This window comes from Triticum dicoccoides, chromosome 7B, assembly GCF_002162155.2.
Source record: "Triticum dicoccoides isolate Atlit2015 ecotype Zavitan chromosome 7B, WEW_v2.0, whole genome shotgun sequence".
NCBI classification, from domain to species: Eukaryota; Viridiplantae; Streptophyta; class Magnoliopsida; order Poales; family Poaceae; genus Triticum; species Triticum dicoccoides.
The window spans coordinates 374,591,133-374,616,618 of record NC_041393.1 but is presented as its reverse complement, the minus strand read 5'-3'; the positions used below and the strand labels follow the sequence as shown (position 1 = coordinate 374,616,618).

At 43.2% G+C, this 25,486-nt stretch overlaps 2 long non-coding RNA genes across 2 annotated transcripts; both read left to right on the top strand.

The window, feature by feature from the left end:
- The first annotated feature begins 50 nt into the window (after positions 1–50).
- Positions 51–4,264, top strand: LOC119337068. Its single transcript, XR_005163022.1, has 3 exons — positions 51–534; positions 901–983; positions 3,782–4,264. It is a non-coding gene; the product is annotated as an uncharacterized LOC119337068 (long non-coding RNA).
- A 6,902-nt stretch (positions 4,265–11,166) lies between these two features.
- Positions 11,167–13,934, top strand: LOC119337069. Its single transcript, XR_005163024.1, has 3 exons — positions 11,167–11,785; positions 13,413–13,517; positions 13,609–13,934. It is a non-coding gene; the product is annotated as an uncharacterized LOC119337069 (long non-coding RNA).
- The last annotated feature ends 11,552 nt before the right edge of the window (positions 13,935–25,486 follow it).

Sequence of the window (25,486 nt, the reverse complement as noted above, 5' to 3'; positions counted from 1 at the left end):
GGTGGCGCTAGGAACCGGGGGGAGGTGGGGGTGGGCGGTGCCGGGAGCCGGGGAGGAGGTGGGGGCCGGCCGGCACCGGCACCGGGAACGAGGAGAAGGTGGGGGCCGAGCCACAACAATCCCTCAAAATCCCGTAAAAAAGAAACAATCCCTAAAAAAAGGCAGCGCACAACATCCTCTCGGTCTCTCCCCATCTCGGCCGCTGACCAGGGAGGGGGGAGGGGGGGCACCACCGGCCACCATAGCGACCTGCCCTCCGAGCAGCAGCCGCCGCCCGCCGGGATCTGGCGTCGGCTTAAGTTGTCACTCGCCCTCGCGGTTCTTGCATCGCGCAGCCAGGGGCCACCCCCCTGCCCTGCTCCCTCCCCCTAGCGATCGGCGACGACTGCCTGTGCGGCCGCGCCGTTATGTTGCCGGCCAACTGCCCTGCGTCTCTACTCCTCCAAGGCTCCAACACCCCTTCGCTGACCCCCTGCCTGCCGGGCTGCCGGACAGAATTTTGCTGAGGCCAACCACATCACAAACGGCACACAGGTAAACTAACATCTTTCGCCAAATTCCCCATTTACTAAGTAGTAGCCTTATTTTGTTTAGTTGCTTACATCTCGTGATAAGTAGTAGCCTGTCAGAGAAGAATTGATCTAGGACTTGTTAATATTGGTGAGTCATGCATGTACATGTGTCTATATTTGTGGATCTCAGACATCAGTCTTCAGGCGTTCATATATGTTTGTGCCTGCAGTCTTTCATTTAGCTCCGGATGCTGTGAAAAATCTTCGTAGATTTATATTGTGCCATCTGCACAATGTCAAAATGTTTCTAATAGCCGAAGTTATTTTCTGCTACTTATTCTAGTTTTGATGCACCCAGAATTTCGTTATAATTACCAAAATATTGCAGGTGTCGATGGAGGAACAGGTGGTAATGTAATTCTTGGTTTCTCAAGATCTGTCTGGGATTTCAGTAACTTGCAACATCACACGGTATGCTTTTGGTAATTAAACTTACATTTTGCTCCAGCAATGCATCTTACTGAAACCTTATAATAACCAATATCCTCAAGTGCCTTAATTGATCATCGCTGTTATAATAAAATAACACATATGATTCTCCGACTAAAAGAAGTTTATCCCAATTCTCTTCACCAAATCACGCACGACTTGTGGAATATTTTCTACGCATTCATTGTCCTTGTACGACAGCAAGTGTACCAACACCTGATTTCGTAGGTCATAATCGTCCTGCACGTGAATTATGCTGTCATGCAAGGCTCACATCTAAAAGGACACATGAATGGTGAATGTAGAGTACTCACTGGGACAACTGGTAATCCATGTTCATGATCATGCCACGTGCGCATAATCTTTAAAACTAAAAACCCAGACATATTGCTGCATAGGAGTAAATGTTATTAGCAATATGATAGATGAAAATATGGTCAAATAATTGGAATGTTAAGGTTATAACCTGTTTGGGTTTTTTGGAACTCCAAGTGGTATGATGCGACGCCATCTAAAAACATCATCATTCCAGCCAGGAATTGCATCTTGTAATGCTATGTTTAGATGGAATGAAATACATTGAATCTTAAGTATGTCCTTCTGTGAAGGATTCTTTTTCCATGCATCCGATAGGGGAAGAGGGTCGAGTATAGTGATTGTTCTATCCAATAGGTCGAACAGGAAGAGGATGAAGCGACCGGTTGTACAAAACGGCAACAAAATCTGTGTGAAGTAGGCTTTAGAAATAAAATACGGGTGAAAAGCACACACAGAGATGGGAAGTATGATTACCAACTTGCACACCGAGACGTCAAAGCACATATCAGGCCAACGATGAAATAGTTTTGCAATAATGTAGCGTTGGGCATCAAATGGTAAACGGAGTTTTGGATCTTGTGTAGAGTCATTTAGTATCATCTGAGAGGAAAGTAAAGGATTATTAACATTCTATGCGCTTATGGTTGCAATTATATGTGCTCGTCGCCGTAAAAAGAAGTATTATGAGATTTTAAAAACTTACAGAAAATCTGAGATCCATATAGTGATATGGAGTGTCTTTAGCCCATTGAATGTCGTCTGTAGCATTTACTCGAACAGCCATGTTAAAACTGTCGACATCAATTGCCCGTGTATTCTTTAGTAAGTCTTGTAGTTGTCTAAGACTTATACTTAGTGGGTAGGGCTTGGAGCTACGGATCCATTCTTTCCTATCAAATAAACCATAGCATCAACGATATAGTGAAAAAATAATATACATAAATGCAGATATTGTTATTTTGAAAGTTGACTTACTCTCGGGAATCTGCATTATGAATGGACATGATATGACCTCGAAGTTTGCAAAGTAGCTCATTTTTATTAAGTGGCATTCTCAGAACAACCATGGCAGGTGGCGGGTCCAATATTTCAACACCGTCAGTATCTATTATATCGTCTGCTGGATTATGGTACTCAGGAGTTCCTTTTATATCATTCAGATCTGATTCATGGAGAATGATTGCTACTTTTTGCCTGAAGGGTTTGACATCTTCCTGGAAAAATAATAATTAGAATCAATATATTACAACATTGAATTAGATATGCAATACACTTTTGTCATCCTTCACAAATTACCTGTGTAACAGGATGTGACAGTTTGTGTCCTGTCCAGTATTCAATGAATTGTAGCATGAACAAGCCGCAAGATGATCTATTGGTTAAAAATATTGGGCACATTAGTAATAAGCAAACATAAGGAATTGTTGAATAATAATCAATAATTGTTACTGCTGCTCTCATTTCGCATTTTCTCATGTGATGATTTCAAACATACCCATCAGATTGAATTCGATCTTGAATATACTCTTTTATAGTCCATCTAGTTACATCAATATCTGGCCAAGTACCTAGGTTAAACCCATTCATCTTAGAAGCAATCTTTAGATGCGCCTCAAGCCCCTGAAGCTGTTAAATAGAAAAAAAGTATGATAATATAGGTGAAACTAATTGCATGAATTCCAAGTACAGATATAGTAAAATCATACCGTAAGTTGTAGATCAGCTCGGCTCATTCGAGAACCAAAAGAATCGAGTACTTGTATCTCGCGTTGTTTGATATTGACAACAGATAGATACCAATGCGTTTGGTTCATATTAATTGGAATGTACAACTGACACAAAATATATAAGTCATTGCCCCGGCTAGGTAAACAAATTGATAACAAATGATAGAACCATAGGTAGGAAAATTAGTCTAACCATGTCATGCTGTAGATACTTAAGCACCTTTTCAACGATGTGGTGATGACTCTCAAGGCTTATGGGAATTTCACCATCTCGCTTAAGTATTCCTGAATCATATGTAGTTTCCAAGAATACACGTGCACCCGCTGTACAAAATTTATCCTGGACCCTTAGACAGTAAATATATGCATTTATGACCTATAGTAGAAAAAGTAACAAATAAATTAGACATTCTTGAAGTGTGTAAGTATGATCATTGGAATATATTTTAGCTGACCTCGCTCTCCACCCATATCTCATCTTCTAAAAGACATTCCAAATCTCGACGTGTCAAGGTTGTGTCATGGATATTCACTAACTTGGTTTTGCTAGGGAAGGACATGATGTATTCCTTCATTTCAGTAAAATTAATAGCACAGGCATTTTCTTTTATCTCATTCAGATCCATCTGAAACAACATAGACATAAGTAAAGCTTAATTGAATAAAAAAATGTGGTGGTTGTTTGTATAGCGCCTGTGAAAGCTGATTCGCTTGTTGCTAATACGTGAATGCAAGGAGCTCACCTCGGCTGGTGCGACGGACATGGCGAGTGGAGCGCAGAGGCAACGACGGCCGTAGCGCAGCGTCGCCGGGAGGACGGCCTTGAGGTGCTTTGCACCGCTGAGCCCGTCCCGGCTGCCGTCGTTTCCCCAACGTATACAGGTTCTCTTCCACGACTGATGAACGTGCCCACAATGGATCGGCCAGAGAGAGAAGAAAGAGACCTATGCAGGGCGTCAATGGGGTAGTGCGAGCAGCCTTGCTTTGAAGTGGCCATTTATAATACTTCCCTTCCGCTGAACTCGGGAATTTCTTCCTGCATGTGACGCGCGGCCTTAACTGCCCTGCAATCTCGGCGATTACCTTCCCTACATAGGGCAATCGGAGCGATTATCTTCCCTACATAAACATGATTGCTTCCATCTGATTTGTTTACTGATCAGGAGCAAGAAAATCGCCAGAGATATCACTCCGTTTTATTGTATCGTATACCCTTGCTCTGAGAGGAAACATCCCATCCAGCGACAAAATTAGACGATGTTCCAGCGACAAAATTAGACTCCATGACAGAGGTGACCTGCACAAAATAAATCTCAGATAAATTAAAAACCATTTCATTATCTAATTTTATTGTGAAATAAAAATATTGCCATACATAATAAAATGATAGAGTGGAAATATAACTGCCAAATTTCTCACCTATGATGTAAGGATCTCTTTATAGACGATGTTCTTCGTGTACGTACCAACAGGATAATCGCATGTGTTTTTGCTGCAAGTTGAACTCTTCTTTTTGATGTCATCTGAGTTTCTTTTCTTATTACCAGCATCAGGGACGGCAAGAATCTTGACATTCTTTCTAGCGGTGGATCTAGATAGTGCAACATACAACTGCCCGTGAGAGAACACAGGCTCGGGCAAGTAAATACCGACATTCGGGATAGTTTGCCCCTGTGCCTTGTTAACCGTCATGGCGAAGCTGAGCCTTATTGGAAATTGCTTCCTCTTGAACTGAAAAGGAAACATCTCATCATCAGAGGGGCAAAGGGGAATCCTTGGCAAGAAGATCCTTTTTCCAGCATGTTGGCCCAGGACAATTTCTGCATCGATGACATTCCTTTGGAATCCTCGAACCACCAGCCTCGTGCCATTGCAAAGTCCGTTCGCGGGGTCAATGTTCCTGAGCAATATGACAGGGCAGTTAATCTTGAGCTTCAACACATGCGGGGGCAGCCCATTAGGGGTCAATGTGTTAAGGAATTCAGGAGGATAGTAGTTATGAGGGTCGTCAACCGCACAATCAAAACTATGGTACACCATCTCATCTCCTTGGAATCGACTGATCATCTTCAAATTAATCCTATCCACGCAATCATTCGTTGTCGATAAGATTGCTCTGGAGGTGATGTAGTCTGGGTCTGACGTGTTAGCATCAAGGCTAGGAAAAGTATTGTCTATCAGTGTATCAAGGTCAGTGTCCTTCCCAGTTGACGACACACATATCTCGTCTGGAAGGCGGACCTCACCATCTTGATTTGTCTCCTCCTTACCATCACCAATGCGCAATAGATATTATGCAAACCATGGGTCACTATGTGCCCTCATATTGCGTACCAACTTAAGGTGATGCATGGAATCCCAAAGGTAAGACCTACGCAGCGATGAATTAATTATCTGAGCCCTAGACCCCTTACGGACAACAGGGAGGACCTGTCTGAAATCTCCACCGAACACAACTGTCTTTCCACCGAACGGCAGGTCTGGTCGGCTCATCACGTCGCGCATACTGTTGTCCAACGCCTCCACTGCCTGCCTCTTTGTCATGGAAGCCTCATCCCAAATAATGAGAGAAGCTGACTGTAGGAGCTTTGCAGTCCCGCTCTGTTTTGTAAAGCTACAAAACCCACCATCATCAGTGCCTAACGGTATCTTGAACCGTGAATGAGCTGTTCTCCCTCCTGGCATTATGGAAGCAGCAACACCGGACGTAGTTGTCGCTATAGCAATTTTTTTCTGCCCACGTACCATTGCGAGCAGTGCTCTGTACAAAAAAGTCTTTCCAGTGCCTCCAGGCCCATCCACAAAGAAGACACCACCCTCATCACGATCAATAGCAGACATAATTTCATCGTATGCGGCCCTCTGATCTGAATTAAGTGAATCTGATAGATATGTGTCCTCAACATTGAGCACTATGGTGGATTCCTCGAAGATCTCCCTTGTCACACCGATGGAAGTGTCATATTCTTCCTGGATTTTGGGAAGAGGGAATGACTCTATCTCCTTGCCCATTGATTGTAGCATATTCCTGATATCTATTAGAACCAATTGCTCAACTGCAACTTTGGATGGATTGCTACGACGATAGTCTTCTGACATTGCATCCAGGTGCTTTTCCCAGAGTCCGCGCACATCGCTTGGCTCACAAAAAACCAGTATCGTTGCAAAGAGCCTCCGTAGAGATGATGGCATCTCATATAATGTGGATTCAGTGAGGGACTCATCCAGTGTGTTGTCTCCTTCGATCAATCCCCTTCTCTCGGCAGCTTCACGAAAGGTTGGTAGGATCTCACCATTAACTGTCCTTAGGTCCTCATAAGAGGTGGCGCCAGTGACATGGTTTAGGAGGACCCGCAAGTAATAGCGTTCCCCCTCGGCAGGATGAGCGGACACAATTCTTCCAATTTGTCCACCTGTATCTCGTACCCTTTTTCTCCAATATTTATTATTCCGACTTGTCTGCCAGGTGTACCACTCGGGGAAGTCCCTGTACAAGATAGAACGAGCATCCTCATGTAACCTGTTTGCCTCAAAGTACTCTGTAAGCATTGACTTCTCAACACCTTCACGGTTAACTACTCGTTCAATATTTTGGGCTGCTTGGAATGACACCATGTGCATGTTTGGCAAATGGAGTTGTAGCTGCTTCACGGGTGGCGAGTTCTTACTCAATTCAAATCCATATATCCTCCACAATGCTTCTGGAGGAGTCACCCACCTAGCGTCTCTATACTGTTTGATCTCATCTATGTCTCCATTTTTGTCAGCCTCACTTACAGCAATAGATGCTCGATCATGGCCCTCGTATATGTATTTGAACAGGTATTTAACGGCTTTTATGCTGCCGCATGCCTCAACATTGATGTGACAGTTGAAGTAGCACAAGAGGTGTGGGTTGTATGGGACGACCCACCTATTATCTAGCCATTCCTTTCGAACCATTGCTTTACATCCGTCTTCACGTCGTCTATATAGCGGGTAGGAGTCCTTGCCTTGTAAGGTAGCCGCGTTGAAAGGCCGCGGATAGTGATTCTTGCAAGAAGGACGACCCTTTGTGCAAGGGCATTCAGGATTCAAAGCACCACAAGGTCCATGCATCATATGTTTCACAACCAACTTGTACAGTTCTGGGTACTTCTTCTTGTTGGGGAGTTCGGCTGAGATAAGGCGATCATACTGCTCAGGGCATGTGAGCTTGTATCGGCCCTCCATGATGAGCAGGAAGTGCGCATGAGGCAGGCCCCTCTTTTGGAACTCCACCACATACACATAAGCCCTCACCTTGCCCAAGATATCCTTTTTAAGTAGCTTATTCTTGAGTTCCTCCAACTTAGCCCTGAAAACACGAACGACGAGATCTGGACGATCTTGAGGTGTCTGGCCAGGGTAGAGCTCCTGCCTAATCTCATCCCAGTTTGGGTTGCATGTCATTGTGAGGAAGATGTCTGGCTTTCCATACCTCCTAACTAAGGCCATAGCATCCATGTAGCGACGCCTCATGTCTCGTGGACCACCGATAAATGACGTAGCTAGAACTGTGCGTTTTCCAACAGAATCTGCCCTACCCTCACCAGCATGTAAGCTATCCACCAAGCCTTGGTACAGGTCCGCCCTTATTTTATCTTGATGACCCAATATATAGTCCAACCGGGAGTTCTCAATCTTGATGTATGTGTCGACCGCGAACTGCTGAAAAAGACGCTTGCCAAAGAGGATCGGGTTGAATATCCCTGGACGCATCTGGAATTTGTAGCAGTAGTAGTCCCTCACAGATACACATAGCCTGCCTCCAGAAGCTGCATACAAAATTGAAAATCGATGGTGATGTTGATTGAGAGCACACCTCAAATAGACGGTGATGTAACAACTTATTGCAACACCAACCTTCATCATCATTGGCGTTGTCATTGATTGACGGATTGGAGGACCTATTGGTGTGGCCACGAGCTAGACGAGCTGCACGAGCTGCCATCACAGTTGTGGTACATTTGGCCATGGGCACGAAATGTATAGATAGGGTGCTTTGATATGTTAGTGGTATCACTATCAAGGTGACAATATAGTGAGGTGAATGAGAAGTGGCCATTGAAAAACCTGATATTGTCACGAAAATGCCTGGAATCAGAGTCTGCACTTGTCCATAGCCTCATGAGCTCGGTGGCGTATTTGGGTTGGCCAGTTTGATCTTCCCCTTCCGGCAGCAAAAACCCATGGACTCACGCTCGAACTTCTTTGCATAGCAGTGTTTGCAGTCCTCCACCGACTTCAGCTTGTGTGTGTTGGTTGGGAGTTTGCTATAAACCATATCGTAGGGATCCGGAACGTTTGACATGGAAGTAGTGTCGTCGTCATCGTCAACATCCTCCATTTCAACATCCTCGTCGTTGTCCTCCTCTGAAATTGTGCAATGCACTGACAATATGAGTACAAATTACATGCATATGATATACACGAGACGTCGTGAAACATGATTAAAATACCCATCCCAGCGAACATGTAGCCTTCCTCGTCTTCCGAGTCGTCCTCCAATATGACACCCTCTCCATCACCTATCCCAAAATTATTTATGAGGCAAATGTATCCAATAAACCATCGTGCATGAATTTAATAAAAAAGCTTACCATCGTCATTGGCTCGTGAGTGTGTTGTATGTTCTTGCAACGCACATGTAATTGGAGATGTATTCTCTATGAATACAACATAAAAGTATAATCAATATGATTATGAACGACTTATCTTATAATGTTCAAACAATTAAGAGAAAATATTACCATTATTGACAAGGACAGTTTGTGCAGGAAGTTCAAAACCATTGACACCTTCCACCGTCATTGTTGGATGTTGATCTAACGATGCATTCACATCATTGTTGGGTGCCAGATGTATTTCTCTAGGCTCACACAATGGCGATGTACTTTCTATTAATAGAATACACAAATTTCAGTGAATAATTCTAGAGAATGAGAATACCAAAGTTTAGAACATTACCATTGTTAATGATGACCGATTGTGTTGGATGTTCAAACACATTTACGTCGTCTAGCGCAATCGACGTGTTTTCGTCGATCGATGTGTGTCTATTCTTCCTACCACTTGCATGGAAAGCTTGGTTTCTACGATCCATCAAAGCTTGCCTTTCCCCGGGTGTCACATGTTTTCTCCGTGGTTCCATACTGACATCCATATCTGGTGTCTCCACACACGATATATCCTTAGAAGCGGACTGGATATAAACGGGGGAACCAGTGAGCTCGGGAATAGACCAATCACGTCTGACAACGGAGCCATCGGGACCAAATGAACTTGCATTTTTGCGAACTATCTTGGGGATGTAACATGGGTTCTCCATGGCCAAGGATTCTTGGTTGAGAGTGTTGCACAAAGACGTGCGGCAAGCGCTCTTTGCATGTTTTTTCTCATCAGTCATACTGGCATACCGCTCCCTATCATTAGCACGTTTACTTTCCATTTTCTCTGACGAAATCAAAAGATAAGTATAACACCATAAGAGTACTGTTTGTGTGATGTCGGCTATTAGGGAACAATTATGATTTGTGTTGTGCAATTATTACCTGTCGAAGATTTTGTCCGCTGATAGGCTTCACGCTTACTTTCTAGCAGTGCATCTTTCTTGTTGTTATCCATGTGAGCATATCATTCCCTATCATTAGCACGTGTATCGTTGACTTTCTCTGTTGAATCACATGAAAGCGGCAACATTTTTAGAGTGCTGGTTTGTTACATGCAACGAATGTACAATTTTGACTGGTCTTCTTGCAAATTTTACCTGTCGATGATTTTGTTTTTTGATAGGCTTCACGTTGTCTTTTCAACAGTGCTTCTTTTTTATTGCTATCCATGGTTCGCATATCGTTCCCTATCTCGTTGCCTCCTTCGCTCTTTGGGATCTATGGGTTGTGGCTGAATATGGGATGATGTGGGACTAACAGTACTGCAACTATTGAAGTCCATAATATCTACAGAATAACGAATCATCACATACATAGAACAATGAGTAATGAATTATCAGCATATATAGTAAGATTTATTGGTTGTATTTATACCAGTCATATGGTTTTCTTCGTTTTGAACCGGCAATTCAATCAATTGCCTCCTGTACGTGTCATTTCTTCTTAGCCAGTCATTATCTTCACGAGGAACCATATTTTCCTTCTTGCAAGAAGTGTCTTCTTGTTCTAACGACGGCACGTCAGGTTTAGTTGCTTAGAAACATGGAAACATGGAATTGATATATTTGCAAGTAACGATATGCCTACTATTTAGCACCTTTAACATCTGACATGTGTGGACCTGATCGTGTCTCTTGGGAATTAACCAATAGTTGAGCTTTCTTATCTTGATAGGCTTCACGACGCTTCTTAAGTAGTTCATTTTTTTTTCTTCACCCATCTGCGCGTATCGTTCCCTAGCACGTTGCCGCTTGCGCTCTTTCGCATCCATAGGTTCCGCTCCATTACTAATATCGATGACACCTAAACAACAAAACAACAACAGTAATATTTCATGAGGTTTTGTACACTTACACAACATTAGATCATTAAATAGTACTTTTGCTATTAGAGTTTGACATGATAAATATTACTTTGGTTCATAGATATCGCCATGTCTTTAAAGGGAGTACGATCACTCGATCGTGCCGGAGACTTCATCTGCAAGCAAGACGGTGTCAAAAAAAAGTGATAATTATGTTGCCACCGTCCATTTTTCTATATAATTAGCTTGCAGAGTGCACGCGTATTCTACATCATACTCCATATAAATTTCACGCTTATTGTACATTATGAATGACTTTAAAGTTATTCATGCTTTTAGCTATTTGCCAAAAGTATTGAACAGTAGTGAAATGCAGTTGATATTAGTATACCTGAACATGATAAATTATAATTTATTGCCATGAAAAATGATTGTCCATGCTGATACATACTTTACTTCCGTAACACTAATAGCAGCTGGGAATATATACAAACATATGGTTCACATCTTGCTGTTTACATTTCATCACACAATCACATAAGGATTGTTTACATGTGACCATTTATTGTAAACATGCGAAAATATAATTAATTTCGGCCCAGTTGCACAAGACGGAACACGTAGCTTATTATGACATTTGGCCCGCGTGCAAGATCTAATTTATTTTGACAACAAAGATGGGCCGTTCTGAATTGGCCCAACTTGGGCCTGGCACCACAGCTGTGCCACGATGCGCACCGTACCGTTCGATCATCTGGACGGCACAGATCAACCCCCGGATCACAAAACCAGATCCGGTCGAAACCCTACGCAAAATATCCCCCAATTATCGCCGACAATCACGAAAAGGAAGGAGATAGCGGCGGCTGACGGCGCCGAAATCCATGCCGCTGCCGCGGGCAATTTGGGACGCTCGTCGGCGATGTCGCGTCCGGCGGCGCTTTACCTTGCTCTGCTCATTGAGGATGTGCGGGCCGCCGTCCTTGAAGGCAGACGTTCTGGCCACGGTGATGGGGGCTGCGTGTGCCATCGGCCGTGATGGCAGGCGCGGTGGTCGGGAAATGGTGGGTGGGCGTGATACTGTGACGGCGGGTCGGGAGACGGCGTCTGGGCGTAAGACGGAGGCTGAGCTGCCTCTGTGTGCTAGAGCTTCCTCCCGCGGCATGGAGAGGAGCTGCAGCCCGCACATCGCAAGGGGATGGAGGCCCCCCTCTCCCTGTCCATCCAGCTGCTGATTTTATGTGGGTATGTGTCCTTCTGCAACCTCACGTATTAGTTTGAATCATACTATTGTATTCTGCTCGAAGCCCAAATAGTAAACAGGACGCATTTGGCTCAGAGTCGATGCTCACAAACATGGGGCTAATTACAAACGGTGGACATGAATAAATCATAGGACTTACCGAAGCCTATTAGACTGGAGTCTGTGTGCGTTTATCTTAGCGGCGTGGCTCCCGGGAATTCAGCTTGCAAGGAAGAACAGGGGAACAATTTTATAAAACCAATGGCACGGAGTGTGCATGAGGTTTGTATGCTTATAACATTGTGCGTGGAATTTAGGCTTACATCTATCGCACGGGTTAGGAAGGTGATCCCGTATTAATTAATTAAAGTTAATGCGCAGATTCTACGCAGGGGATATGAAGGAATTAATAGGGAAGGTAATGACTTGGAAAGAACATAGATATAGCCTGTGATCCCGGACAGATTCTCGTCTTCATTTATTTATTTTATTTCAATACCAGCTGGATTTACAACGAGGACAACACGTATAAAAGCTGGATTATATATGAAGCTGTTTTAGAGGCGACAAAACACTATGTGGCAGATCATTATAGAGCATTTCAGTGAAGTTTGCATCACACTTGAACCCTCCTCATTCGTTGAACGTGAACATGGCTCATTCGTTGGACGATCAAGCTGGCCTGCTTCTGCAAGGACCCAACCGCATCTCCTAGTGCGGCACGGCAGGCCGCCAGCTCGTAGGATTGCTGGTTGTCTGGTTCGAAGACAAGCTGGCTCATGTATGTCGTTTTCAGAAACCCTACAAAATAGGTTTAATCAAACAATACAAACCAATGTTAAACTTTATTTGTTAATGCAAGGACTCACGTTTTTCTCTGTTGACCTCAAGCAGTGTGGCACCCAAAGTCCAGAGCCCCTGCTTCGCTAGTCCCCACCGTGTCAAGTGGCGTGACACATGCTGGTCCCAGACGCGTAGGCAGATAAACTCCCTCCTGTTTGAGCAATGAAATGTTTGCTCGCATCACAGAGTAAAATGCATTATACATGTACCACTTGGATGAAGTACTTACCGACTGTCCATTAGCACCACATGTCGGTATGGCGTGGTACGGTCGGATGACCTGTGTAACATTATGCGGCTGACATGCATCACTATACCAATGACATCTGGGCAATCAATGTTCAGAATTTATTAACAAAGCCTGGCTGAACCACATGTGAGCATAATTAATCGTGAAATGATACAAAGCACCTGCAAGCATCCTGTCTCTGAGGCTGTAGACATTACTAAAATCAATGAATAGTGGCGGCAACGTAGTGATGTTAATGCTGGCCCTTGCAAGACGTATTTCAGTGCGCGAGTGGAGGGCGATGTAAAAGTCACACGGTAGGCACAAAGCAACTGGCAGATGCACACCTGCTGGTTCGAAACCAACTTTACTGAAAAAGTATACTGAGCCGGCACGTAGGTTGTCCATGAAGCGATATGCGATAGGCTGAAACGGATCGAACGCAATTGCATCCATTTTGACCCCCTGTGAAATTTATTGCATACATTAGCAGCATGTTCTTGTTTCCATTTTGACCCCCCAATGAAATTTATTGTATACATTTTGAATTCTTACAGTCTGGTCGATGAGGATGGCGTGAAAGACGGCAGTTCCACTCCGAGTATGTTTGATGCGAGCATACAAAACCTTTGCTGTTGCGTCCCAACCTCTACTGTATATGTGTAGGTTCTCTATTTCGTTGAACCTTACATGCCTGCAATTGGTCAGCTTTGAGAAAGAGAACAATAATGCAGATTATACATATGCAAACAGCTAAAAGCAGGAGTGGAACTAATGTTGCCTGTTGATCGGAGGGGGGGAGCCAACGGGAGCAGAAACGAAGTTCACAGGTGGTGGTGCCATGATCCTCTTTGAGCCAGGACGGCCCATCTTTGCCAAGACCCATTTCTGTTCTGCACGACTCATGGCCAGAACGCTGCATGACTTTTATAGCATGGCATTAGATAAATGGCGGGAAGAGAAGGACTCCTCATTTTGTATTGGCGGCAGATAAAAAGACATAATTTGGCGCCAGGTAAAATATCAAAGAAGGAAAAATATTGACCACAGTATCAATGAAATTTCTACGTTGATCAATCTCTCCTTCCTTCTTTTCTTTGATATTTCAATGATCTTTCCTTCTTTGATATTTCCTTCTTTGACTAAAACCATTTGTTTGAAAGAAGGAAGGTGATTGAATGAATTGATTGCGTTAGGATTAATCGTGTCTGGTTTCCTTATGTGAAATGGTTGCGTTTGGAATGATTGCCTTGGTTACCATATGTGATTGATTGCCTGCTAGTACAAATGCCCTGTGTGATCTATGGAGAAAACCGTGTGGGAGAAAAAACGGGAGGGAGAAAAACTGGGAGGGGGGAAAGAAAATCAAGTGGGCCGAGAGGTGGGTCAGGAGGGGAGGAAAGAAAATCGGGGGCGAGGGGATCGTACGAGTGGGTTGACGAACGTAAGAGGGGAAACGGAACACTAAGTTTCTTTTAGATAATAAAAAAATAAAGTAGAGATAAGTAGAGAAAGTAGAGATAGAGATAAGTAGAGATTAGATCGATATAATCGTGGATAGATGATATCGGTCCTGGCAGCGGACGGCCGGTTGTATTACTTAGGATCTCTAGAGAGAAACATGCATGATAATGTTCACAGTATAAGCTAGATATGCACATCAATCAATCTATATATAGAGAGCTGCATCTACCTATGGTGTGTTACCAGTTACGACGCCAGCACAATTTCTATTAACTAATATTAGGCCCCACTTAAGCACTAATGGCGTTGCCACAGTGTCCTATGACACAAGTATCAAAGACAGTGTTAGCGTAGGTGTTTTCCCTATGCCAACAGTACTCCACGGAAGGGGAGGATGACCTGGCCCACATAGTAATGGCATACACTTGAATTCCTACGCCAGCGCTAGGCATCCACTAATGTCATAAAAAATAAGACGACACCACCACAATTTTCAAAAAGTAGTGCTGGCGTTGGTTGTAAATGGCGACCACCGAGAGTTGTGGCTAGCACTTTTTCCACTAGTGGCCCCACCGTAAACTAGCATCTTTGTCACTTTGAGCTTCCGTATCGTTGGTGAAAACAACATTGGAAAACACCCAACCACAGTTGTGCGATCAGGATGGTCCTCAGCGTCAAAGATGATAGGTGTGTTGGACCATCTCAGTGGTTTTTGGGCTCCCACAACCAGTTCGGTAGCGTTGACCACATGCACCCATTGTTTAAGCTGGCGGTGAGAAGAGTGCAAAGATGCACCTCCATTAATGCATATTGCTTTTGTGGCCTTCTGGAACTCTGCATCATTGGATTCATCATCTTCTTCTTCATCATCGTCGCCATCATCTTCCTTCTTGTTTGGACCTCTTGCAGGTTTCTCCTTCTGCTGCTTGGTATTGCCGTGTCTACCTCCTCGGCCACCATGCTTCTTGCTAGATACATCAGCACCGTCGTCCTTTTCTTTGTCTCTCTTCTCATATTCAACCTTCTGCTTCTCAGCAAGCTGCTCCACTTGCCGACAATCTTGAAGGTCATGGCTTTTGGTGCGGTGGATCTTGGAGTACTGCTTGGCGGAGCCCCCGACCAAATCAGCGGCCACCAAGGCTTGGCACGAGGCGCACCCAGCAACCTCCTTGCTGCGGCTCTCAACCTTAGCCTTCTTGGCGGGGTCACTATTGCTAGACTCCTCCACGGCAAGAACAACTTTGCCCTTGCGCTTCCTATTGCACTTGCGGGTTTTCTTCTTTGATGTGGTGGCGGCATCATCTCCTCTGAATCTGATTCCGTGCCAACCTTTCCTTCAAGAAATCACCTTCCCTCCTCATCCCAAGCACACTTGTCAACTACAGCATATGGGTCGGAAACATCCCTCACCTTGGTCATGGCCATGTCTTCCCGCATCTTGCGGTTCCTTACGTTTTGACGAAACGCGGCAATGATCGCTTCACACGGTTGGATTTCTGTATTTACATACGGATAGATTCATCCTCCTTCCGAGGAATCAATTACAGGTCTATTTCCTGGCCCGCAACCTTATGGGCACCCGTGAAGGCGAGAACAAACTTGTGGCAAGATCAGTCCAGCAGGAAATTGAGCCCTCCGGCAAGTTCATGAACCACAACCTAACATTGGGCTTGAGCAACAACGGGAAGTAGTTGGCGAAAATCTTGTCTCCGCGAGCTCCAATAGCTTGCACCATGATGGTGTAGATGCTTAGGAACTCCTATGGGTGAGTCTTGCAATCGTACTTGTCGCTATCGGGGCTCCGCGGACCCAAAGGTTTGAACTGTGCAGTGCACTCATTCCTACCGCCCATTCCTTTCCTACAAGTGACCGCAGCGAGGCTACGGCAAGAGCAAGCTAGCGGGAGCAAGCCGTCGACAAAGTGGTTACCCAGGTTCAGGCCACCTTGTGGTGTAAAACCCTACTCCTCCTTCTTTTTTGGATTGCACTGATGAGAGAGAGAGAGAGCTATAGTACAAGGGTAGGAGAAATAATGGTCCACCTCCTCTACGATGGCACCCTGCCTGTCAGGACCCGGACTCAATGCCACACCGATCTAGCATGTAAACCTCATATCACTTTGCGGCCTCACGCACGGTATTCCAACAGGTGTCGCCTTACCAGGCTCGGGAAAATTTGCGCCTTTTGGCACACGTATATGATAGTGTCGCTAGCATCCATATGACAAGGAGCCCGGGCTGACATGGCTAGTCGTGAACCCAAAGTAGCACTAACTTATAGGGACAGGCATACATCACCCAGCAATGAACGTGTCGGTCATCAGCAAGTGAATCCGGGCTGTAACAACCGGGCTAGCAGGACTTCGATAAACCGGGCTGTAGCAGGCTAACAGGACTCTAGTAGACACCGCGTGACATTTCCCCGAAGGGACAGACACAGGACCGAAGAAGGACACATGCTGGCCGACCTAAGTGTTCCGGAGCAGTAGCAAGCTACCAAGGCTCAGTGGAAGCACTAGGAGACATTTCCCGGTAAGAGAGGCTACCAAGGATAAACAACTAGATTGTCAGATCCCACACATACCAAGCATTTCAATATCATACACACAATATGTTCGATAGGTGCAAATAGAACATGGCATCACAACATGACTCTACAACTCAAGTATTTTATTCCATAGGCTCCAAGGAGGGAGATATTACAAACATGAGTCTCATGACCCAACATTCAGAGCATATGAGTCAAAGCACATGCAGAATCTTATCATGTATAAGTACAGACATCTACAAATGAAAAAGGCTGAGAAGTCTGACTATCTACCAGATCCTGCCAAGGGCACAAGATCGTATTTGAGGTAACAAGCTAAATGTCGAAGTCCACGCGGAACTACTAGTGAGACTGAAGTCTCTGTGCAAAAACATAAAATAGGCAAACGTGAGTACAAATGTACCCAGCAAGACGCTTATCTTGCGCTTATCTTGCGCATTTTAGAGTATCCACTTTCACTTATCTTGCGCATTTTAGAGTATCCAATTTCACTTGTCTATGAACTGTATAGGCAACCCAGAGGTCCTTTACCGCGGACGCGGCTATTCAAATAGATGATGTTAACCCTGCAGGGGTGTACTTCTTCACACACGGTCTCACCACTTACCGTTGTTTACACGACATGTACTCGGCAACATTCAAGCGGAAGCCCAACGAGGGTATCGGCCACGCCTACCTAAACACTCAAGTCTCTAGTCCAGTTTTATCGCTTATGCAGGTTCCATCCGCAGGGAGTCCGACCGAGGTTTCGACATACGGCCACGAACGATGTGTACAGGGTTCCGTGACACCAAACGGGCGCCCGGCATACCCGGCCGCATGCCTACCGCGTCATAGACCACCCCTCGGGTCAGCGCTATGCACGGCCTCCAGCATACTACAAACACGAGAAACTACTTGCAACTCCTGGACAGAGGACAAGGGTGGTTAAGAAGCCGAGCGGGTCCATTTGTTTCGGGCCCAATGCGTAGTAGTATCTGTTCATGGATCACAAACACATAACTTAGTTCCTGAGGACGGCTTCAATGAGACAACCCACCATGTACTCCTACATGGCCTCTCACTGCTACCTTTACCAAATCGTGTTCACACACTTAGCTCACACACAGTAGGACATGTTAAACACCATTCAAATTCATCCCCGATGAATCAGACCTGACTCAACTCTAAGCAGTAGCAGGCATGACAAACAAGCATGAATGAGTAGGCACATCAGGGCTCAAACAACTCCTACTCATGCTAGTGGGTTTCACCTATTTACTATGGCAATCACTGGTCATGCAGAGGAAAAGGGGTTCAACTACCGCAACAAGTAACACATGAGTCGTTGTTGTCCTAATGAAGTAAAAGAGAGCGGGAGCGAGAGGGTGAGTTTGTATCAGAATGAACAAGGGGGTTTTGCTTGCGTGGCACTTCTGAAGATGATATAGCTCTTCATCGGTGTCATCGAACTCATCATCAAAACCGCGTCTATCGAGAGGGGACAAATACCAGCAATACAGAAGGAAACACAATCAATGCAATGCACAATATGATGCATGATCATGAAATGGCAAAATGCTATGATTTGAGCTATTGCAACTAGCAACAGATTAAATGAAATTGGTTTGAACCCAAGATTCAAATTCAAACTCCATATGCAGATATTCCAATGCCATTTAAATGATTTTTCCTAATCAGCAATTATAAGTTGTTCTAACATGCATGAAACCAGTACAGATGGATAGATTGGATTTTTCTGATCAATTTTTGTATATATTTTATCTTATTTGGAGTTACAGATAATTTTCTATGAATTTTAGAAGTTTTGGACATTTTTTGAATTTCCTGAATAATAATAAATCCAAAAAATGTATTACTGCGTCAGCATTAGGTCATGATGACCTCAGCAGGTTAACAGGCGCCGTCCAGGTCAAACCTGACCAGTGGGGCCCACTGGTTAGTGACTCAGGGGCTAAAAGAGTTAGTTTTAACATTAACTAAAATTAGCAGGACACAGGGCCCACATGTCAGTGTCACTAACTAACCGTAATTAGCTAATCTAACGGGGCCACGTCAGCGGGTTAGTTAAGTTTAGTTTAAAACTTAACCAAAAATTACAGGGGCCGAGGCCCACTTGTTAGTGACCCTGGGGGTCGTTTGATTCATGCGTAACCGGTGATTAGCCGGAGTTAAGGCCGCCGGCAAGGCCAGTCGCGGCGGAGGTCGTCGGAATTCCTCCTCCAGCGACCATTTGGGCAGCGAAGGGGCTCTACGCAAAGCGCAGGCTTGCGCGCTTCCAACACAGGGAGTGGCGGTGGCTGGGGTGCACGGAAGCGACGCCGACGGCGAGAGGCGCGGCGGCCGGAGTACAGGAATGAAGCAGGCGAGGCTACAAGCCACGGTGATGCCGTATGAAGTGCTCTACGGCCCCCTAGGAACTCCAGGAGTTCAACTACGCACCCAATCGCGACAGGAACGAGCCATGGCCGCGACGGCGACATCGCCAACAGCAAGGCGCTTATGGGTGCGACGGGGAGGTAAGCTAGAGGTCGAGCGCGTGGAGGGAACAGGGGGAAAACGGAGAGGGGCTCACGGCGAGGAGGATGGTGCTGACGGGGACGACCTGGGTGGCGCAAATCGGCATCGGCGATCTCGGTGGCCCGAGGTAGAAGTCGACGACGTCGAGGCGTTGCGGTGCTTCCCCGCTCACGTGGCTCGGTGGAGTTGACGGGGGAGGAGTGGCGGAGCTCTCGAGCACGTCAGTTGGGCAAGCACTACTACAAAAAGGGCTGCTAGTGGCGCACCTGTTTTTGCTACTAATGGCGCACTACAGGTGCGCCACTAGCACCACGCCATTAGATTTTTTTCTAATGGCGCACCTGTGGTGCGCCATTAGTATCTGGTATACTAATGACGCACCACATAGAAGTGCGCCATTAGTAACAAATTTTTTTCAAAATTTATTTTTCAGAATTTTTTTTAATTTTTTTTTTCGTTTTTTTCTTAATCTCAGGTCACTATGGCTTAATCTCGGGTCAATATGCTTAATCTCAGGTCTAATCGCACTTCGTGGTCAAACTTCCCGAAAGGTCATCCATCCTCACACTACTCCAGCCCAAGCACGCTTAGCTTCAGAGTTCTATCCAATCGCAGCAACACCTCACTTCACACGCACTTGTTGATATATCTAGCATATCAATCCTATTATACCTTGTTGATGTCTAGGACTTTGTTCATGTTCATGACTATAATGAAATTTTGAAAAATATTTCAAACCTCCCGGTCATATTACGTATCAGTTTTTGAAAAAAAAAGTCAAAACCAATTTTTTTCTGCTACTAGTGGGGCACCACATCCACGGTGCGCCACTAGTAAGTTTGATTTTTTTTGAATTTTTTTGCCTCTAGATCTTGAAAGCCCCGTAACTTTTTTTCTGTTATGTTTTTGGGGATTTTGAAAATGTTTAACGAGGTTCCCCCGATTAAATTTAGATGTAACTTTTCGAGTAGATGATTTTTCATATAAAAAACTTTGTAATCTGAGTTCATATGCAAAAGTTATGCCCATTTTACAAATTTCCAGAGATATTTTGCAAATAAATTCGAAATTCATATTTGTAAATTTTCCCAACAACTACACCACATATCAAATGGGAAACTTATTTTCTTTTTTTTTGACATTTCCATCATTTTATTTTATATTTTTTAAAACTGAAAAGGTGGTCCACCGGGGGGGGTGCATTCGGTGTTGGGCCAAGTTAGTAATGGCGCACCGTGGGGTGGTGCGCCTTTACTAGTTAAACTAGTAATGGTGAACCACACCCACGGTGCGACATTACTAATTTTGAAAAAAATGATTTTTTTTAATTTTTTTTGAAAAAACGTAGTAATGGCGCACCAGTGGACAGTGCGCCATTACTAATAATATTTTTTAATTTTTTTAACTTTTTTTTTTCAAAACTACTAATGGCGCACCGTGGGTGTGGTGCGCCATTACTATGTCAACTAGTAATGGCGCACTGTCCCACGGTGCGCCATTAGTAACAATTTTTTTTAAATTTTTTTTTCAATACTTCTAATGGGCACCACACACCAGGTGCCACTACTAGGAAAAAGCCTACTAATGACGCACCGGTTTTGCCTACTAATGGCGCACTACCGGTGCGCCATTACTATCACGCCACTAGTATTTTTTACTAATGGCGCACCACTGGTGCGCCATTAGTATCTGATATACTAATGGCGGAGCACGCAGTACGCCATTAGTATAGCCCACGGTGCGCCATTAGTATCTGGTATACTAATGGCGCACCACATAGAAGTGCGCCATTAGTAACATTTTTTTTCATTTTTTTTTATTTTTTTCGTTTTTTCCTTAATCTCAGGTCACTATGGCTTAATCTCGGGTCAATATGCTTAAACTCAGGTCAAATCGCACTCCGTGGTCAAACTTTCCGAAAGGTCACCCATCCTCACAATACTCCAGCCCAAGCACGCTTAACTTCAGAGTTCTATCCAACCCCAGCAACAGCTCACTTCACACGCACTTGTTGATATATCTAGCATATCAATCCTATTATACCTTGTTGATGTCTAGGACTTTGTTCATGTTCATGACTATGATGAAATTTTGAAAAATATTTCAAACTTCCCGGTCATATTACGTATCATTTTTTGAAAAAAAATTCAAAACCAATTTTTTTTCTGTTACTAGTGGCGCACCACATCCACGGTGCGCCACTAGTATGTTTGAATTTTTTTGAATTTTTTTGCCTCTAGATCTTGAAAGCCCCGTAACTTTTTTTCTGTTATGTTTTTGGGGATTTTGAAAATGTTTCACGAGGTTCCCCCGAATAAATTCGGATGTAACTTTTTGAGTAGATGATTTTTCATATAATTTTTTTTTAATCCGAGTTCGTATGCAAAAGTTATGCCCATTTTACAAATTTCCAGAGAGATTTTCCCAACAACTACACCACATATCACATGGGAAACTTATTTTCTTTTATTTTTTTGCCATTTCCATCATTTTATTTTATTTTTTTAAAACTGAAAACCCGATCCACAAGGGGTGTGTGCATTCGGTGTTGGGCCAAGTTAGTAATGGCGCACCGTGGGGTGGTGCGCCATTACTAGTTAAACTAGTAATGGTGCACCACACCCACAGTGCGACATTACTAGTTTTGAAAAAAAATTGAATTTTTTTGATTTTTTTGACAAAACGTAGTAATGGCGCACGAGTGGACAGTGCGCCATTACTAACAAGTTTTTTATTTTTTTTTACTTTTTTTTCAAAACTACTAATGGCGCACCGTGGGTGTGGTGCGCCATTACTATGTCAACTAGTAATGGCGCACTGTCTCACGGTGCGCCATTAGAAACAAATTTTTTTAATTTTTTTTTCAATACTTCTAATGGCGCACCACACACCAGGTGCCACTACTAGGAAAAGGCCTACTAATGGCGCACCGGTTTTGCCTACTAATGGCGCACTACCGGTGCGCCATTACTATCACGCCACTAGTATTTTTACTAATGGCGCACCACTGGTGCGCCATTAGTATCTGGTATACTAATGGCGCACCACACAGTGCGCCATTAGTATAGCCCACGATGCGCCATTAGTATATGGTATACTAATGGTGCTCCACATAGAAGTGCACCAAATAGAAGTGCGCCATCAGTAACATTTTTTTCAATTTTTTTTTCAAATTTTTTGCAACAGCTCACTTCACACGCACTTGTGGATATATGTAGCATATCAATCCTATTATACCTTGTTGATGTCTAGGACTTTGTTCATGTTCATGACTATGATGAAATTTTGAAAAATATTTCAAACTTCCCGGTCATATTACGTATCATTTTTTGAAAAACAATTCAAAAAATGTTCAAAATCAATTTTTTTGAATTTTTTTGCCTCTAGATCTTGAAAGCCCCGTAACTTTTTTTCTGTTAGGTTTTTGGGGATTTTGAAAACGTTTAACGGGGTTCCCCCGATTAAATTCGGATGTAACTTTTTGAGTAGATGATTTTTCATATAAAAAACTTTTTAATCCGAGTTCGTATGCAAAAGTTATGCCCATTTTACAAATTTCCAGAGAGATTTTGCAAATAAAGTCAAAATTCATATTTGTAAATTTCCCAACAACTACACCACATATCACATGGGAAACTTATTTTCTTTTATTTTTTTGACATTTCCATCATTTTATTTATTTATTTTTAAAACTAAAAAGGCGGTCCACACGGGGGGGGGGTGCATTCGGTGTTGGGCCAAGTTAGTAATGACGCATCGTGGGGTGGTGCGCCATTACTAGTTAAACTAGTAATGGTGCACCACACCCACGGTGCAACATTACTAATTTTGAAAAAAATTGAAATTTTTTGGATTTTTTTTTGAAAAAACGTAGTAATGGCGCACCAGTGGACAGTGCGCCATTACTAACAATTTTTTTTTATTTTTTTACTTTTTTTTTTCAAAACTATTAATGGCGCACTGTGGGTGTGGTGCGCCATTACTATGTCAACTAGTAATGGCGCACTGTCCCACGGTGCGCCATTAGAAACAATTTTTTTTTAATTTTTTTTCAGTACTTCTAATGGCGCATCACACACCAGGTGCCACTACTAGGAAAAGGCCTACTAATGGCGCATCGATTTTGCCTACTAATGGCGCACTACCGGTGCGCCATTACTATCACGCCACTAGTATTTTTACTAATGGCGCACCACGCAGTGCGCCATTAGTATAGCCCACGATGCGCCATTAGTATCTGGTATACTAATGGCGCTCCACATAGAAGTGCACCAAATAGAAGTGCGCCATTAGTAACATTTTTTTCAATTTTTTTTTCAAATTTTTTGCAACAACTCACTTCACACGCACTTGTGGATATATCTAGCATATCAATCCTATTATACCTTGTTGATGTTTAGGACTTTGTTCATGTTCATGACTATGATGAAATTTTGAAAAATATTTCAAACTTCCTGGTCATATTACGTATCATTTTTTGAAAAACAATTCAAAAAATGTTCAAAATCAATTATTTTTTGAATTTTTTTCCTCTAGATCTTGAAAGCCCCGTAACTTTTTTCTGTTAGGTTTTTGGGGATTTTGAAAACATTTAATGGGGTTCCCCCGATTAAATTCGGATGTAACTTTTTGAGTAGATGATTTTTCATATAAAAAACTTTTTAATCCGAGTTCGTATGCAAAAGTTATGCCCATTTTACAAATTTCCAGAGAGATTTTGCAAATAAAGTCGAAATTCATATTTGTAAATTTTCCCAACAACTACACCACATATCACATGGGAAACTTATTTCCTTTTACTTTTTTGACATTTCCATCATTTTATTTTATTTTTTTTAAACTAAAAAGGCGGTCCACAGGGGGGGTGCATTCGGTGTTGGGCCAAGTTAGTAATGGTGCACCGTGGGGTGGTGCGCCATTACTAGTTAAACTAGTAATGGTGCACCACACCCATGGTGCGACATTACTAGTTTTCAAAAAAAATGATTTTTTTTGATTTTTTAAAAAAACGTAGTAATGGCGCACCAAGGGATTGTGCGCCGTTACTAACAATTTTTTTATTTTTTTTTATTTTTTTCAAAACTACTAATGGCGCACCGTGGGTGTGGTGCGCCATTACTATGTCAACTAGTAATGGTGCACTGTCCCACGGTGCGCCATTAGTAACAATTTTTTTTTAATTTTTTTCCAATACTTCTAATGGCGCACCACACACCAGGTGCCACTACTAGGAAAAGGCCTATTAATGGCGCGCCGGTTTTGCCTACTAATGGCGCACTACCGGTGCGTCATTACTATCATGCCACTAGTATTTTTTACTAATGGCGCACCACTGGTATCTGGTATACTAATGGCGCACCACATAGAAGTGCGCCATTAGTAACATTTTTTTCAATTTTTTTTCAGTTTTTTTTCAGAATTTTTTTAAATTTTTTTTAATTTTTTTTTGTTTTTTTTCTTAATCTCAGGTCACTATGGCTTAATATCGGGTCAATATGCTTAAACTCAGGTCAACTCGCACTCCGTAGTCAAACTTCCCGAAAGGTCACCCATCCTCACACTACTCCACCCCAAGCACGCTTAACTTCAGAGTTCTATCCAACCCCAGCAACAGCTCACTTCACACGCACTTGTTGATATATCTAGCATATCAATCCTATTATACCTTTATGATGTCTAGGACTTTGTTCATGTTCATGACTATGATAAAATTTTGAAAAATATTTCAAACTTCCCGGTCATATTACGTATCATTTTTTTTGAATTTTTTTGCCTGTAGATCTTGAAAGCCCCGTAACTTTTTTTCTGTTAGGTTTTTGGGGATTTTGAAAATGTTTAACGAAGTTCCCCTGATTAAATTTGGATGTAACTTTTCGAGTAGATGATTTTTCATATAAAAAACTTTTTAATCCGAGTTCGTATGCAAAAGTTATGCCCATTTTACAAATTTCCAGAGAGATTTTGCAAATAAAGTCGAAATTCATATTTGTAATTTTCTCAACAACTACACCACATATCACATGGGAAACATATTTTATTTTATTTTATTGACATTTCCATCATTTTATTTTATTTTTCTAAAACTGAAAAGGCGGTCCAC